A 14025-nucleotide genomic window follows, 5' to 3' on the forward strand; every position below is an offset into this window, starting at 1 on the left:
ATATTTTGGAGATCACTGAATTCCAGTCACTATCTAAGCATCTTTCTTACTAATCTCTGCTTTTTTCAAGTATAATGAGTTGATTTTCATGGTGAATCTACCTCCTTGGGTGGGTGGGAACTTTCATGGTGAAAAGTCCCTATAAATTCAACCAAATGCCAATTCCTTGGGATGAATGGATAGCTTCCTAGGCCAATGGACTCATCTACTTGTTAGATCCCTGAACCATTGATCATGATGGCTGTGCTGGTGGGAGCTGGAGTCCAACAACATTTGCAGGGCCACAGGTTCCCCATCCTTGTGCTGTGTCTCAAAGCCCACATATCTAGATGAATGATGCATTGGAAAACTCCAGTAATGTATTGCGTGAGCAGGGATTGGTGGGGAAATTTTTCTAGGCTTATCACAAATCTTGGGGCTTCCCATAGAATTCCTCAAATGGAGAGCAACATCCACATTTGGTTCTAATTCCTCTTCAAGTTAAATCCGGCAACAGTGACTGGAAAGCAGAACCCTTTCTGAAATCACTAACTTTCTCAGAGGTGGGGACTTTCCTTGAAATCCCTTCCCCCACCCAATTTGCTTCTAATGCCACTTCATGGGGGGGGGGTCAGATGAAACCTGAGACCAAGACAGAAACTCACAGATTTCCATTGTGGCAACTTCCACAATCACAAATAATTAGGAAATGTCAAGCTCCAGCTTCACACATTTATTGCCCCAAGTGGGGTGTTTTTAATTATTAGGTACTTTTAGATACAAATACAACCACTTTAATAATCTGGTTCTAGCTGATTTGTATAGAACTCCAGCAACCACTCTCTATGTGTAAATTTAGTAGACTCCCCCATCCCAAGTAGGTCAAATCACTGGGTACCAACTGGCCTGCACTGAGCTAATGGTCAATGCAGTCATGAAAGTAATTGTCTGATCATCCCTTTCCTGAACTTCAGGTGACCACGGAGAACAACTGACAACCCTCCTGCTTCAAATGTTTCTTACAGCTGCTAGAACCAAAAATCATAATATGATAGATTTGATCCTTTGTCGAACACTACATGTCTAATGCTTTTGATTCTTTTCTTCATTTTACAGGTACATAGCTGGTAGGGAACCACTTAGAAACCTACTTTGGCATTTATCAGTACATAAATTAATAAATAATGACAACAATGATGATGATGATTTCCACTAAATGTCACATAAGGAGAAACTTTGAGATGAATGCATAGGTAGCCAACATGGTACCATCCAGATATTGTTGGGCTGTAATTCCCATTACCCTAACCATTGGCCATGCTGGTGGGGACTGATGAGAATTGTGGTCCAAAATACTCTGGATGTCATCACATTGACTACCCCTGTGGTAGATTACATATCTGAGGGATTTCAAGAAAGCAATACCAGCTCCATGTTTTGTGGGCCCTTGGTCAAAACACATCCATATGTTCCTGTCTCTCTTTATGTCTAGTCCCTCATTGTCATTATTATGAGCTGATGCTACTCCTCTTCCTCATCACTGCTTCCACCTGCTTGCTTTCCAGGCTGAGAACCAATGAGCAAGTAGGCAGTAGTGGATGGTGGAGTGGAGTGTCACCACTCATCTGATCTCTATTCAGTCAGGTTGCTGCTAGTTACTGGGAGGTACAGGGGGAGGGAGAGATGGCAGTGAGGTCACTGCAGTGCAAATGCACCAGCAGAGCCAATCTGGTGCACCTGCCAGTGCCTTTGCACAGCACCAACCTCCCTAGTGCTTCGCCTCTCCCCCTCTACCTCTTCATAAGCAGCAGCAATGCAACTGAATGGAGGTCAGGTGACCAGTGTCCTCCCACCACACAATGGCATATCCTGCTCCTCCTTGTCACCACCACTGTTGTCTGGGCCAAAGTGAGAGGAGGCTGAGCGAGGCTGCAGTGGTGAAGAGGAGAAACAACTCTAAGGAACTCTTGTTAGTAGGCCTCCTGCTGGGGTGTCAGCCCTTAGGAGATGTCCAACCATGCCAGCTCTTGATGCTAACCTTGCAAGGAAGTGAAAAAATGGTTTTGATAAGACTAGCAAAGTTTCTCAGAAGGTTTCAAAAAAGTGTGCTGTGGATGTCATCAACCTCTCAACCAGCAATGGATGCACTCTCCAAGCTGCAGGCAAAGTTGATGAGAAGTTTCCAGAGTTGCTACTTATATTGCACAAGGCAAAATTTCCATGCAAAAATGAAGGAATGCCTGAGGAATTTCAAGAGAGGCAAAAAACCAACATCTCTCAGAGCAGTTCCATACATCCCTATTACTATGGAGAGGTTTGCTTGGAAAGCACCATATCTACAATTCATCTTCCAGGTCCAGAGTGATCTAATGTCTTGGGGAAATGTTTTGGTTTTTAAGTGTGTTGCATATATAAATGTAGAACTTGCATTTCAATTATGGTTTCTCTTAGCTTGCTAAATCTAAATGTTATGTCTACATTGCTGTCCACAGTGGAGTGTTAATCTATTACTGACAATCCTCTGTCTTTCTAGCACTTGATTCCAAAACTTGTGTCCTCTTTAAAGTGGAATGTTTTTCTCTTTTCCCCATGTGCCTCTCTATAAATCATCTTGTGACAGAAAATAAAAGAAACATTTTTTTTATTCTTGTGGGATATATATGTGCACAGAAAGATGTGCTTCCAGTTTATATCTTCCTTTTGTAATGGCATCATTATGTCATCATCACAAGGTCACTACGGATTTGCATTGAAATAGCTCCCCATCATCTCATATCATGTAATAGCTTTGTAATAGGTGCCCTATGGTCTTTGGAACCATTTTAGAATGATAATGTCAAATAAGAGCCTGCTAATTCCACATCAGCCTGAGCAGTGTAGAAACACCAATCTGATTTTTTTCTCTCAATCTGAACAAATATCACTCCACATAAATTATCATCTCTAGCCTCCAGCGGCTGAGAGTCATGGGGGTGGATTTTCTGAGTAAGGAATGTTCTAAGACAAGAACAGACTTTCATAGTCACTGAATCTCACAGCACTACATTGCCTAAGAACATCAGAAGATCAATGATGGATCACACCAGAGGTTTATCTACTCCAGTCTTCTGTTCTCACAGTGGCCAACCGGATAGTTATGGTAAGCCCACAAGCAGGACATAAACGCAATAGCAGTCTTCCCACTGGTGATCCCTAGCAACAAGTATTCAGAAATACACCATTCTCTTAATACTGGAGGTAATATGGCCATCATAACTAGAAGTCATTGATAGCCTTATCTTTCATGAATTTGTCTAGTCCCCTTATAAGGCCATCAAAGTTGGTGGTGATATTTAAAAACTAAATAAGAATTTTTGAACAGCTTCCCTTAAAAAAACCACACAAATTAGTGTGGAAACAGAACAGCACACTTATGAATGAATACATGTGAAACTGACATGGACTGGAAATAGACTAATGCATCCACCCTCTAATCCTAGCTGAATAGTGCATTGTAAAAGAATGTAGTATTCTATTGTCGCAGGCCACAATATGGTAATGAAAGCTACTGGATCATGAAAATTTTACGTGAAAAAGTTGTCATTTTAATTTAGTAGGCTTCTGAACATCTTAAAATAGAAAAGTCTCAGGGGGAACTGTATACTTCAAAGCCACCAGAGTTAATATTTCATAGGGGAATGAACTTTGAAGTGAGGTCTGCAGAATTGCTCAGTTCATGTTTTCAAATTAGTTGCATATCAAAAAATATATTACCAGCATTTCAGAAGAAGGTTTTCAAAGGGCTCTGGCTTTGTTTTTTCACATTTCTTTCCATGGTTTTACAAGTTCAGAAAATAAGAGTTAAATTAAGTTTTTTTTGCCCCAAGATGCATCACTTTATGCTTCTTTACCTTGAATTATATTTGTCATTTTATCACCCATTCACCCAGTTTGGAGATATCCTTTTGGAGCTCTTAACAATCCTTTTTTGTTTTAACAACCTTGAACAATTTGATATCACCAGCATACCTGGACACCTCACTGCTCACCCCTAACTCTAGATCATTTTAAAAATTAAAAAGCACAGGTCCCAATACCAGTCCTTGGGGGATTCCACATTCTAAATCCTTCCACTGGGAGAACTCTCCATTTATTCATACTCTCTGCTTCGTGCTATTTAACTAGTTACGGACCCACAAGAGGACTTCTCCTTGTACTCCGTGACTACTAAGCTCACTCAAGGGACTTTGGAGAGGCACTTTGGTCAAAACACTTTTGCAAGTCCACATACACTATGACAACCCCTCTTGGAGTCTCCCCCACCAAAATCAGCATCAGCACAATCCCAACAAGTCTTGCTTTTATTCTCCTTTTTCAAGCACTAAGACAAAGCTTGCTGGTTTGCAGTGTCCCCTCTAGCTGCAGCCACTCAGACAGATGGCCACAGTTCTTAGTGGGACCTAATCCTGACAGTATGCATCTAGACAGCAAGTTGGATGCTTAACTTTGCAACACAGAAGCGTTCCAGCGAATCCTAGCCATGATTACTTGGAAGTAATCCCATTGAATTCGGTGCAATTTATTTGTAAGAATGTGCACCCATTTCTCTTGAACATTTAAACATAGCTCTTTTTGATGATTTGCTTACTGTAGCATGTGCAACACCAGACCCATTACTGATACACTATTTTCTACTAACATTGCCAACACACCAAGGAAGACTCGTGACACATGTATGGTTGAAATGTTATATTTATTAAAATATAACACATAATCAATCAAATTCCAATCTGCCAATTAATAATCTCAAATCCTTGGGGCAGGTGAGGCTCAACCTATCTATGAGGGTCTAGACCCTCCAAACCAGGAGGCAAGTCAGTCACATCGTAGTGCAACTCCCCAGACAAGGATGTGGGAAAACTTCTCCCTCCTTGCAATCGGAGTCAGGTTTGTGGTTCCAACCTCCGCATCCTGGCCCCACCGTACAGGCGTTCACCATGATGCGCAAGCCGGTCCCACGTGGACACCCCCCGGATCCACACCAGGCATTACGCCTTGATGTTTCACCAGGTAGTGCCCTTTACCCAAATGCCTCATCCACCTCCATTTTTAACCCCAATTACCTCACCTGCCCGAATCCAATGCCACAAGAGGGGATCAGCTGATGCTTGGTCCCCTCAACCCAAAGAAAACAAAGCCCCCAAACCCAACCTATAATCCTCCAATAGCAAATCACACCCAATATCCGAAAGATGGACACCATCATCTCGAAACAGATATGGAGCATGAAAACGGATCCTATCATGTGGAATAAATGCCCCACCCAATGACAAAACTAAACTCCTAACTTTCCTATTCACCCACTTTCTGGATCTGTCAATCCTGTTGGGGTGCAGTGCACCCCTCCAAACACATCGCACCAGCATGTCAGGCCACACTATAACAAGGTCCGGGTATGACTGGATAAGAGCATTAAAATCCCGGGTGATCCTAAGCAGCAGATCCATACCCGGCTGCTGCACCAAGTCGCTTTCCCCTAAATGAACCACCAACACATGTGGCCGGTTAAGCGATGCCATAAGGCGACACACCAAAGGCATGAGCGCATCCCAAAGCATGCCCCTCTGAGTCTCCCAGCCAACCGTTGCTCTAGCAGAAAGCTGCAGCTGTGTCCCAGCAAGCGTAGAGAAGGCTCTCCGATGGGCCCAAAATAAAATCGAGTGGCCACACATGACGACCCTCGCAGGCACAGGAAGGCTCAGCACTCCTAAGAAAAGAAAAAACAATACATCAGAATCAATACCTGACATAAGACTTGAAAGCGGAAGAATGCCACCTTCCGATCGCCTGAATGTCCTGAACGCTCATGCCCACGAGGGCGGCGGCTGTAGCCGCCCCAATCCAAAAGGAATGCAGCCCATAGACTCCAGCATCGTGACCACTGGCCAACAAGGCCCGCCGAACAACGGCCCAAAATTGAAATTGAGTCAGGGCAGAACCATCCGCATGTATAAAGAGGTAACGCTGGCCCGCTGGCCTCATTGACAGAAATAAACGCACTGCAGCCACTGGGCACAATTCAGGGACCTGGCAAACTTTCAATGAAATAATACTGCCACAGCCCTTTTGATCAGTCTTAGAGACTCGAAGGGAAAGCCTAACTATATCTGCACCTAGCGTGCAATCGCCAAAGCAAAAGGCTCGGTAGGACACATCGCGCTTTGAGGAAGCCAATACTTCGCTAGGGCGAAAAGCACCATAGAACATCGTCATGTTACTGCGGCGAACAGGTGCAACTCATACTGAGATGAGCACAGAGACCTAAATAAAGGCAGGATCTGAAGGAGTACATCGGGCGTGATTGGCCTCCTTCGGTCAGCGGGCCTGTGAGCGGAACGCGACCAACCCTGAAGGACCTTTGTGACCCTAAAATCTACAGAATGATCCTGCAATCCTCTTGCCTTGGAAATAAAGGCCAGCACAGAGAGGTGTCCGGCGATGGTAGAAACAGAATGAGATTGCCCTTTCAGATGTAACTTAAACTGCAGCAAATGTGAAACAGGGATAGGCCATACAGGAGGCAAAGCACTACTGGCATGGAACGCCTGAACGTTCCCAAGGCATGCTGGTATGCCCTCTGAGAGCTGGGAGCAAGGGCAGAAGTTATAGCTGAAGAACGCCACCTGCCAATCGTCTGGACGTCGTCGATGCTCATGCCCACGCGGGCAGCGGCCGTAGCTACTCCAATGTGAAAGGAATGCAGCCCAAAGAATCCAGCATCACAACCACTGGCCAACAAGGCCCGCCGAACAACGGCCCAAAATTGAAACTGAGTCAGGGCAGAACTATCTGCATGTATAAGAGATAACGCTGGCCCGCTGGCCTGAAACACACACACACACACACAAATTGCCGCATAGCGGAAACTGGGCATAATTCAGGTACCTGGCAACTAAATAAAGATACAGAACTGCCACGGCCCCATTGATCAGTCTTAAAGACATTTAAGGAAAACCTCATTAAATCTGCACCTAACGTGCAATCGCCAGCATAAGGACACATTACAGGACACATCGCGCTTTGAGGAAACCAATACTTCACTAGGGCGAAAAGCACCATAGAACATCGTCAGAGTTACTGCGGCAAACAGGTGCGACTCATACAGAGATGAGCACATTGACCTAAATAAAGGCAGGATCTGAAGGAGGACATCGGGTGTGATTAGCCTCCTCCGGTCAGTGGCCTTGGGAGCGGAACACAACCAACCCTCAAGGACCTTTCTGACCCTAAATCTACAAAATGATCCTGCATTCCTCTTGCCTTGGATTAAAGACCAGCGCAGAGAGTGTCAAGCGATAATTATGACAGAATTAATTTTGCCCTTTTGAATATAGAATAAATATCAGAATACTTCCAGAATGCATGCCCGCTAGGGCAGTTGTCGCAGCCGCTCCTGTATGAAAGAAATGCAACCTCTAAACATAATGGCCATACGAACAACATAGCAATAATCAAAATTAAATCAATACGTAGCCATTAATGAATATGAAAAGATAGTACTGGCCCACTGGCCTAACAGAGAAAAAGCTCTATCCGAGGGAAACCAGAGACTGAGTGACCACTCAGTCACTAGCCCACTGGTCCATATTAAGCATATGCGCTAAAAAAAAAAACAGCACGGCAATATAAGCGCAGGGCTCAAATTTTACAATGACTTGCCCAGAAAGCTATTTTTTCCAGGGCAAAAGGCTCACTGAAAATATTATTAAGGCCACCGCCCAGGACAACTGTCCTGTAAGGGGGGGGGAAACTAAGAATCATCGAAGGCAGGAGTATCGATAGCACATCCGGGGCAAATGGCCACATAGGACCAGGCGGTCTCAGGGTGGAATGCAACTAACACCCTTTGGTTTTCATGAAATGGGTTCCCTAATACACTTGGCCAGAAAATTAATGACAAAGGCAGAAAGGAGGCAAGATATATTCCCAATGGTAACGTCCTGCCCTCTTTAGTAGATAATAAACTGCAACAAGGTGTACATCATTCGTTCATTGGGGGGGGGGAATGGCCTCATAAGATCAGGTGGCATTAGAGTGAAATGTAACCAACCCCTTTATGATATTCATAAAATGGGTTCCTGACTGCACGTAAACCCAGACATACCAAGTGATGAATAGATATTGTATTATACTTCGCAGAATAAACGCATGCACAAAGCGCATAGCTCAAATAGCGTTGAGGGTCTGGGGATTTACCCCATAACCATAGCCAAGTGCTGCACTGAACGTATCATGCAGATCTGAAGGGCAGAAGGCCACATATGTACCGCTGGCACTGTAGGAAGATAATCCAAGAAAATAAATTCTATAGTGAGCCCCCAGGAACCTAAAGGCAGCCAGCCATTATTTGGCACGCCCAAGCTCCTGAATTGACACCAAATTATCAACTACAGCCTGTATCAAAACTTACCTGCAGTTCAGGCTACAGGAGGAAGTCCTCTGTTCTTTGAAGAAAGAACGGCCGCTGAAGAAAATTGGTAGCAGCGCCCAGTGTACACGAGACTGCCATGAAATAGATGCGATTGAAGAGGGTACCTGTATCTTGTGAAACAAGCAGTATACAATTCATATTTGTGGAATAAAGTTAAATTGATTTAAAAATTCCGTGGAAAAGCGTCATAATAAAGATTTACCTAATGCTATAGGAGCACTTTAATCAAAGACCAATAAACTGTCAATCTCAAATTAAGCATAATGTTTCATTTTAGATATTTCAGGGATAAAACAGAGCATTTAAAACAACAGGAAAGATATATATTAACCTTAAACATATTGGCTCCCAGAAAGCCACAACTATGAGTTTACCTGGCTGTAGGGCATTTCCTTTCTGCTTGGCTCAGAACGCCACAACAATGAGTTCACCTGGCTGCAGAGCATTTCCTATAAGCTTACATAGCATAGATTACCTTTCTCGGAATCACACCTATTCACATATTTTAAAAACCGCAAAAGAAATATGAGATGTGGGATTTTTCTATACTCACCTTAAAATAAACTATTGCCCTTTAGAGACGCTATTGTAGAAGCATCTATACTTTTCCTCCATGCATAAGAAATGCAACAAATTATGAAGCTACATGATCGAGAACATCATTTTAAAATACAAAACATGCATGCAGGAATACAAACAGAACTAAGTATATAAAATAAATGATATGGGGATAAGCAACAACAAAGATCAATCTAAAACCTACATCCACAATGCTACCCGACAGAATAAGCTTCATATATCTATATATGATTATCCATATATCTATAAAGATTTTAAAATTAATTTATATATTATCAAAGTATTTATTCATATAATAATGATAAAATCATTCCATATATAATAAAGAATTTAAGAAATCAAAACAAGCAGACACCCCCCCTTCCAAGCTACTCACCCCTCCTACGCGAAAAAAGCAAAAGGAACGGGGGGAATCTAAATACATATCTATAAATATTAAAATGAATTCATGTATTTATTTATTTAATAATAATAAAATCATATATATCTAGAAATATCTGAAAATTAATTCATGTAAGTATCTATTTATTTATATATTTAGTAATAAAATAATATTATATATAATTAATTAATAAGACAAAACAAGCAGACACCCCCCCACCCTTGTGAGCAACTCTCACCTCCCCCATGAAAGAGGCAAAAGGAACGAGAGAGGGGGCTAAGGGGAGGGGTAAACAACCCAACTCCCCACAATCCAAAAAGGGGTGGAAGAATTATGTAGCAGGCTGAATGGAGGGGGGGGTTAATGAAGGTTACCATCCACAAAAGGGGGGTTGCTTGTGCAAAGCACTTGCTTAAAACCCACTCTAGCAAGGCCCCAATAGGGTGCAAGGAAGGCCCCTGAAATAAATGGGGTGGGATTGGCGCTGGAACGCACCTGCAAACAGCCAGCTCCAGGAAGAGCTGACAAACAGAAAGGGGCCAACAACAGAAGGCAAAGTGTGAGAAGTCCTATAGAAAGCCACGTGCAGGCTCAGCGCAGCAGCAGCAGAGCTAGCAAGCAACACTGCAACCGCTGCACAGCTGACGCGCGGGAAAAGGGGGGCCCAACAAAAGGAAGGCGATGAGGGAGAACTCCAGGAAGCAGCCACGTGCAGGCTCAGCGCCGCAGCGCCAGAGCCAGCCGGCAAGCTGAGGCAGCCGGTCAAACACCGCTGCCCAGCTGACGCACCGCGGGGAAAAGAGGAAGGCTGCAACAAACAGAAAGAACGCCCAGGAAGTAGGTAAGACGAGGCACTAACGCCAATAGGCAAGCCCCACACCCGCCTCTCAGCTGATGAGAAAGCAAAGTTAAACAAGGCACGAGGGTACCGGCAGTAGAAAGCAGGAAACCTCTACAAGGAAAATTCACCAAAGACGGTCAGCAGCAGGAGACCCAAGGAGCCTTTTCTTAACGTGCTGCAAGGCAAAAGAGGCGCGCTCTTAAAGCGGAGCAGGCTATATATAGCCGCTCAAAACCCTTACACCATTGGTCAAGATACCCCACCTGACCTCTTACACAATTTCTGGAACCTTCCTGGGCCTTCCTAGAAATAGGGTGTAGGCAAACCCGCCCCTACCAAATGGGCAGGACCGTCATTGTATATATTCACTAATAGGTAATAAACTTTGCGGTTTAAGAATGTACCTATAGCCAACAGATATTTCTATCAAACTTTAAAAAGCAGGGAAATTGGGCAGCTATAGTGAATGCACCAGGGGAGCAGGAGACCTGGCCTCCTCTTTGAGATATTGTACTGTCCTACAAATTTGTAAAAATGCAAGCACCATTTGGGTTTGTCTTTCACAGTCCAATCTACTTCCTGTGTAGCTTGGAAGAATTTGCTAACATGTGTCTCTGAGCATATGGTGAGTGGTGGCAACACCTGTCATCTCCAAAGATGGAGAATTACACTTTTATGTTTGTTGGTGTTCTTCTTACTTTGCTTCTTTTCTGTGCTACTACTGTTTCTACAGAGAATCTATCCTAGAAAATTATATTTCTCTCATTATTCATCCTAGAATCTGTGTCCAATTTATTTTTATTAATTTCAAAGCCTTTTATTGGTCAATGTCATATGATGGTGAAGCCACCTTTTCTGTTTAAAACTGGAGGTTATGCTCTATTTCAATTTTGGGTGCATTAACAGTTGAGTCTGAAACTGCAGTTTGATATAAAATTAGACTGATTACAATATGTTGCTACGTAAGCAATGACTTTAGCTGTTGGAAAAAACAAACTTGGCCTGCTCAAGATGTATGATTTCAGCCTGCTATGCTTAAACTACTCCACTGAAGGAAAGGTGAGCATGGTCAATTAAAAACATAGAGCATACCTAGAATTTTGCTAGAATATATTTCACCTCCCACTGTTTTATCTTGTGCAAACTGAGACACTCCTCATGTCCATTGGAAACTATTGTGCAGAATAGTCAGTGCCATTGTTCCACAATTGTTTCTGGAAATTTACAGTGTTGCAAAGTGTTGCTGTACTTCACATATTCACAGAAACAGAAGCAAAAGAAAATGATTTACTATAGGAAACTTCACTGAAATTGCAAAGTAAATCAAACATATTTAAAGTGACTATCTGAATTATATCAACTGTGTTAATATTGTTGCTTCCTCTGTGCTAAAACAAGATCAGCACAGCACATGTCTTGTTTCTGTTCTTTGGGCTAATTGCAGGTGTTGCCACCACCCGCCATATGCTCAGAGGCACATGTTACCAAATTCTTCCAAGCTACACAGGAAGTAGATTGGACTGTGAAAGACCAACCCAAATGGTGTTTGCATTTTTCCAAATTTGTAGGATAGTCCAATATCTCAGACAGGAGGTCAGGTCTCCTGCTCTCCTGGTGCATTCACTATAGCTGCCTGTGTTGCTCCTGTATTTATAATACTGTAAATATGGTAAGTGTGGGTTTATTAGAGTAAATGAGGTAAGTAGACTGAGAGGGGGGAGTACATGGGTTGGAATCTTGATGCATGTTGTATTATGATTGGCTGAGCGCTTGACGGTCTGAAAGTATAAATGAGAGGATGACAGTTGAGAATGAGTTCGTTTGGTTGGTTTTAGTTGGTGGGTTTAGGAGTTCGTTGGTTGGTTCTGGGTTTTGGAGGGTGGATTGAATTAGGCGGGTAGTGAGACAGGTCATTGGTGACTAGAAACATAAAGAGTAACGCATCTTAGGAAACCACATGCTTGTTGACAATACCTTTAAGTAATCTTGTTATTCCCTGTGTATATAAATAAATATTCCTTGGTTTACCTAAATGCCTGATCCTTGGCTGGGTTTACACAGACCAGAAGGGTGGGCAGGGCATATACCAAGGTTGGGAAACAGTATCAATGGTGGCAGCAGTGAAGAGATAGTGTAACATCATCAGGTATCCAGAACAACCCAGGGCTGTATTCTTTATAGGCACAAAGATACAGGGTGGTTGTGGCCTGCAAGTGTACCCAGACACAAAGTAGCAATAAGCCAGGTGGAGACTAAGGCACAGTCTCAAGGCAATATTGTTTTACAGGGAGTGTCTGGTGCTGCTGCCTAGCAGTGGGATCTTGAGAGATCTTTGCTAGAGCTGGTGAGAGAACCGTTTTGAGAGCAGGACCCTGAGGTGGGGGCCTGACAAACGGTGGCAGGAGGTGAGATTCTGACACTGCCCAATTTCCCTGCTTTTTAAAGTTTGATAGAAATATCTGTTGGCTATAGGTTTTTTGCCTATTAGTGAATTTCTCTGCTTTTTAAGCTGGGAGGTAAGAAATGGGATCCTCTGCAAGTTTGCTGAGAATGGATTGATCATTTGCATGCTTATTGAGTTCAGTGGGATTTACTCCCCTGCAATCATGCTTAGGATAGGTGAAACTGACCACAGGGAATGAAGAGGGGGATGGGAGCAGGCAGGAGGGGGAGGAAGAGGGGAGAGGGGAGCAGAAGGAGGGAAGGGAGAAGGAGAGGATTGGAAGGGGAGAGGAAAGGGGAAGGAAGGGGCAAAGGGGAGGTGACAGGAGGGAGGAGTAGGGGAGGCCAGGTTTGATCATTTGCATGCTTATTGAGTTCAATGGGATTTACTCCCATGCAATCATGCTTATGATAGGTAAAACTGATCATGGGGAGGGCAGAGGGTGGAGGGGAGGGGAGGGGAGGGGAGGGGGAGGAGCGGGAAGGGGGATTGGGAGGGAATGGGATTGGGAAAGGGAAGGGAGGATTGAAGGAAGGGGAGGGAAGGGGCAAGATGGAGGAGATAGGAGGGAGGAGGAGGGGAGGGCAGGTTTGATCATTTGCATGCTTTTTGACTTTATAGGGATTTACTCCTGTGCAATGATACTGAGGATAGGTGAAACTGACCTGGGGGAGGGCAGGGAGGGGAGGATGAGGGCAGGAATGGAAAGGGGAAGGGAGGAGATTGGATGGGTGTGCACTGGGCAGAGGGAAAGCCCCTTTCCTTTCCAAAAGGAAAACATTATGAACAGTATCATTCTTTTTCAGGGGTTCCCCCACCTTTTTATTCTACAGCAGGCACATATAGCCTCCCACCCAACTTTAAACCACAGCTGTCCCTGGCCACATCCACACTAGACCTTTATTTCACTTTACACAGTCATGGCTTCTCCCATAGAATCCTGGAAAGTGTGGTTAGTGAAGGGTGCTGAGAGTTGCTAGGAGATGCTATGTTCCCCTCACAGGGCTTCAATCAGAGCGGCTGACTGTTAAACCAGTCTGGTCACTGGTGCTCTGTCAGGGGAATAAGATTCTTCTCTCAGCACCCTTCACAAACTACACTTCCCAAGATTCTTTGGGGGAAGCTATGACTGTATCATACAGTCTTATACAGTCACTCTTGTGGCTGTATAATACTGTACTTATCTGCAACAAAATCATATCTGTCTGTCTGTAATAAATGCATATTGGAATCATTGTTGTGTATGGCATGCATGTTAGCCCAGTGCCTCTGCTTACTGGGCCCCCCTCATTGTGCCCCTTGTGGGTGGTGGGAAGGAATGAGATCTCCTC

The 14025-nt window shown here is 43.8% G+C and overlaps 1 long non-coding RNA gene across 2 annotated transcripts; it reads right to left on the minus strand.

Moving 5' to 3' along the window:
- Window positions 1-8967: 8967 nt before the first annotated feature.
- LOC133386793 (uncharacterized) lies at window positions 8968-10424 on the minus strand. 2 transcript variants are annotated; one of them, XR_009763294.1, is made up of 3 exons: window positions 10380-10424; window positions 9405-9454; window positions 8968-9091 (listed from the first exon to the last, which is right to left on the minus strand). It is a non-coding gene; the product is annotated as an uncharacterized LOC133386793 (long non-coding RNA). The 2 variants fall into 2 exon arrangements; XR_009763295.1 differs by having other exon boundaries at window positions 10340-10418.
- Between the last annotated feature and the right edge of the window lie 3601 nt (window positions 10425-14025).

The sequence above is a fragment of the Rhineura floridana genome, chromosome 6 (assembly GCF_030035675.1).
Source record: "Rhineura floridana isolate rRhiFlo1 chromosome 6, rRhiFlo1.hap2, whole genome shotgun sequence".
In the NCBI taxonomy this organism is placed as follows: Eukaryota; Metazoa; Chordata; class Lepidosauria; order Squamata; family Rhineuridae; genus Rhineura; species Rhineura floridana.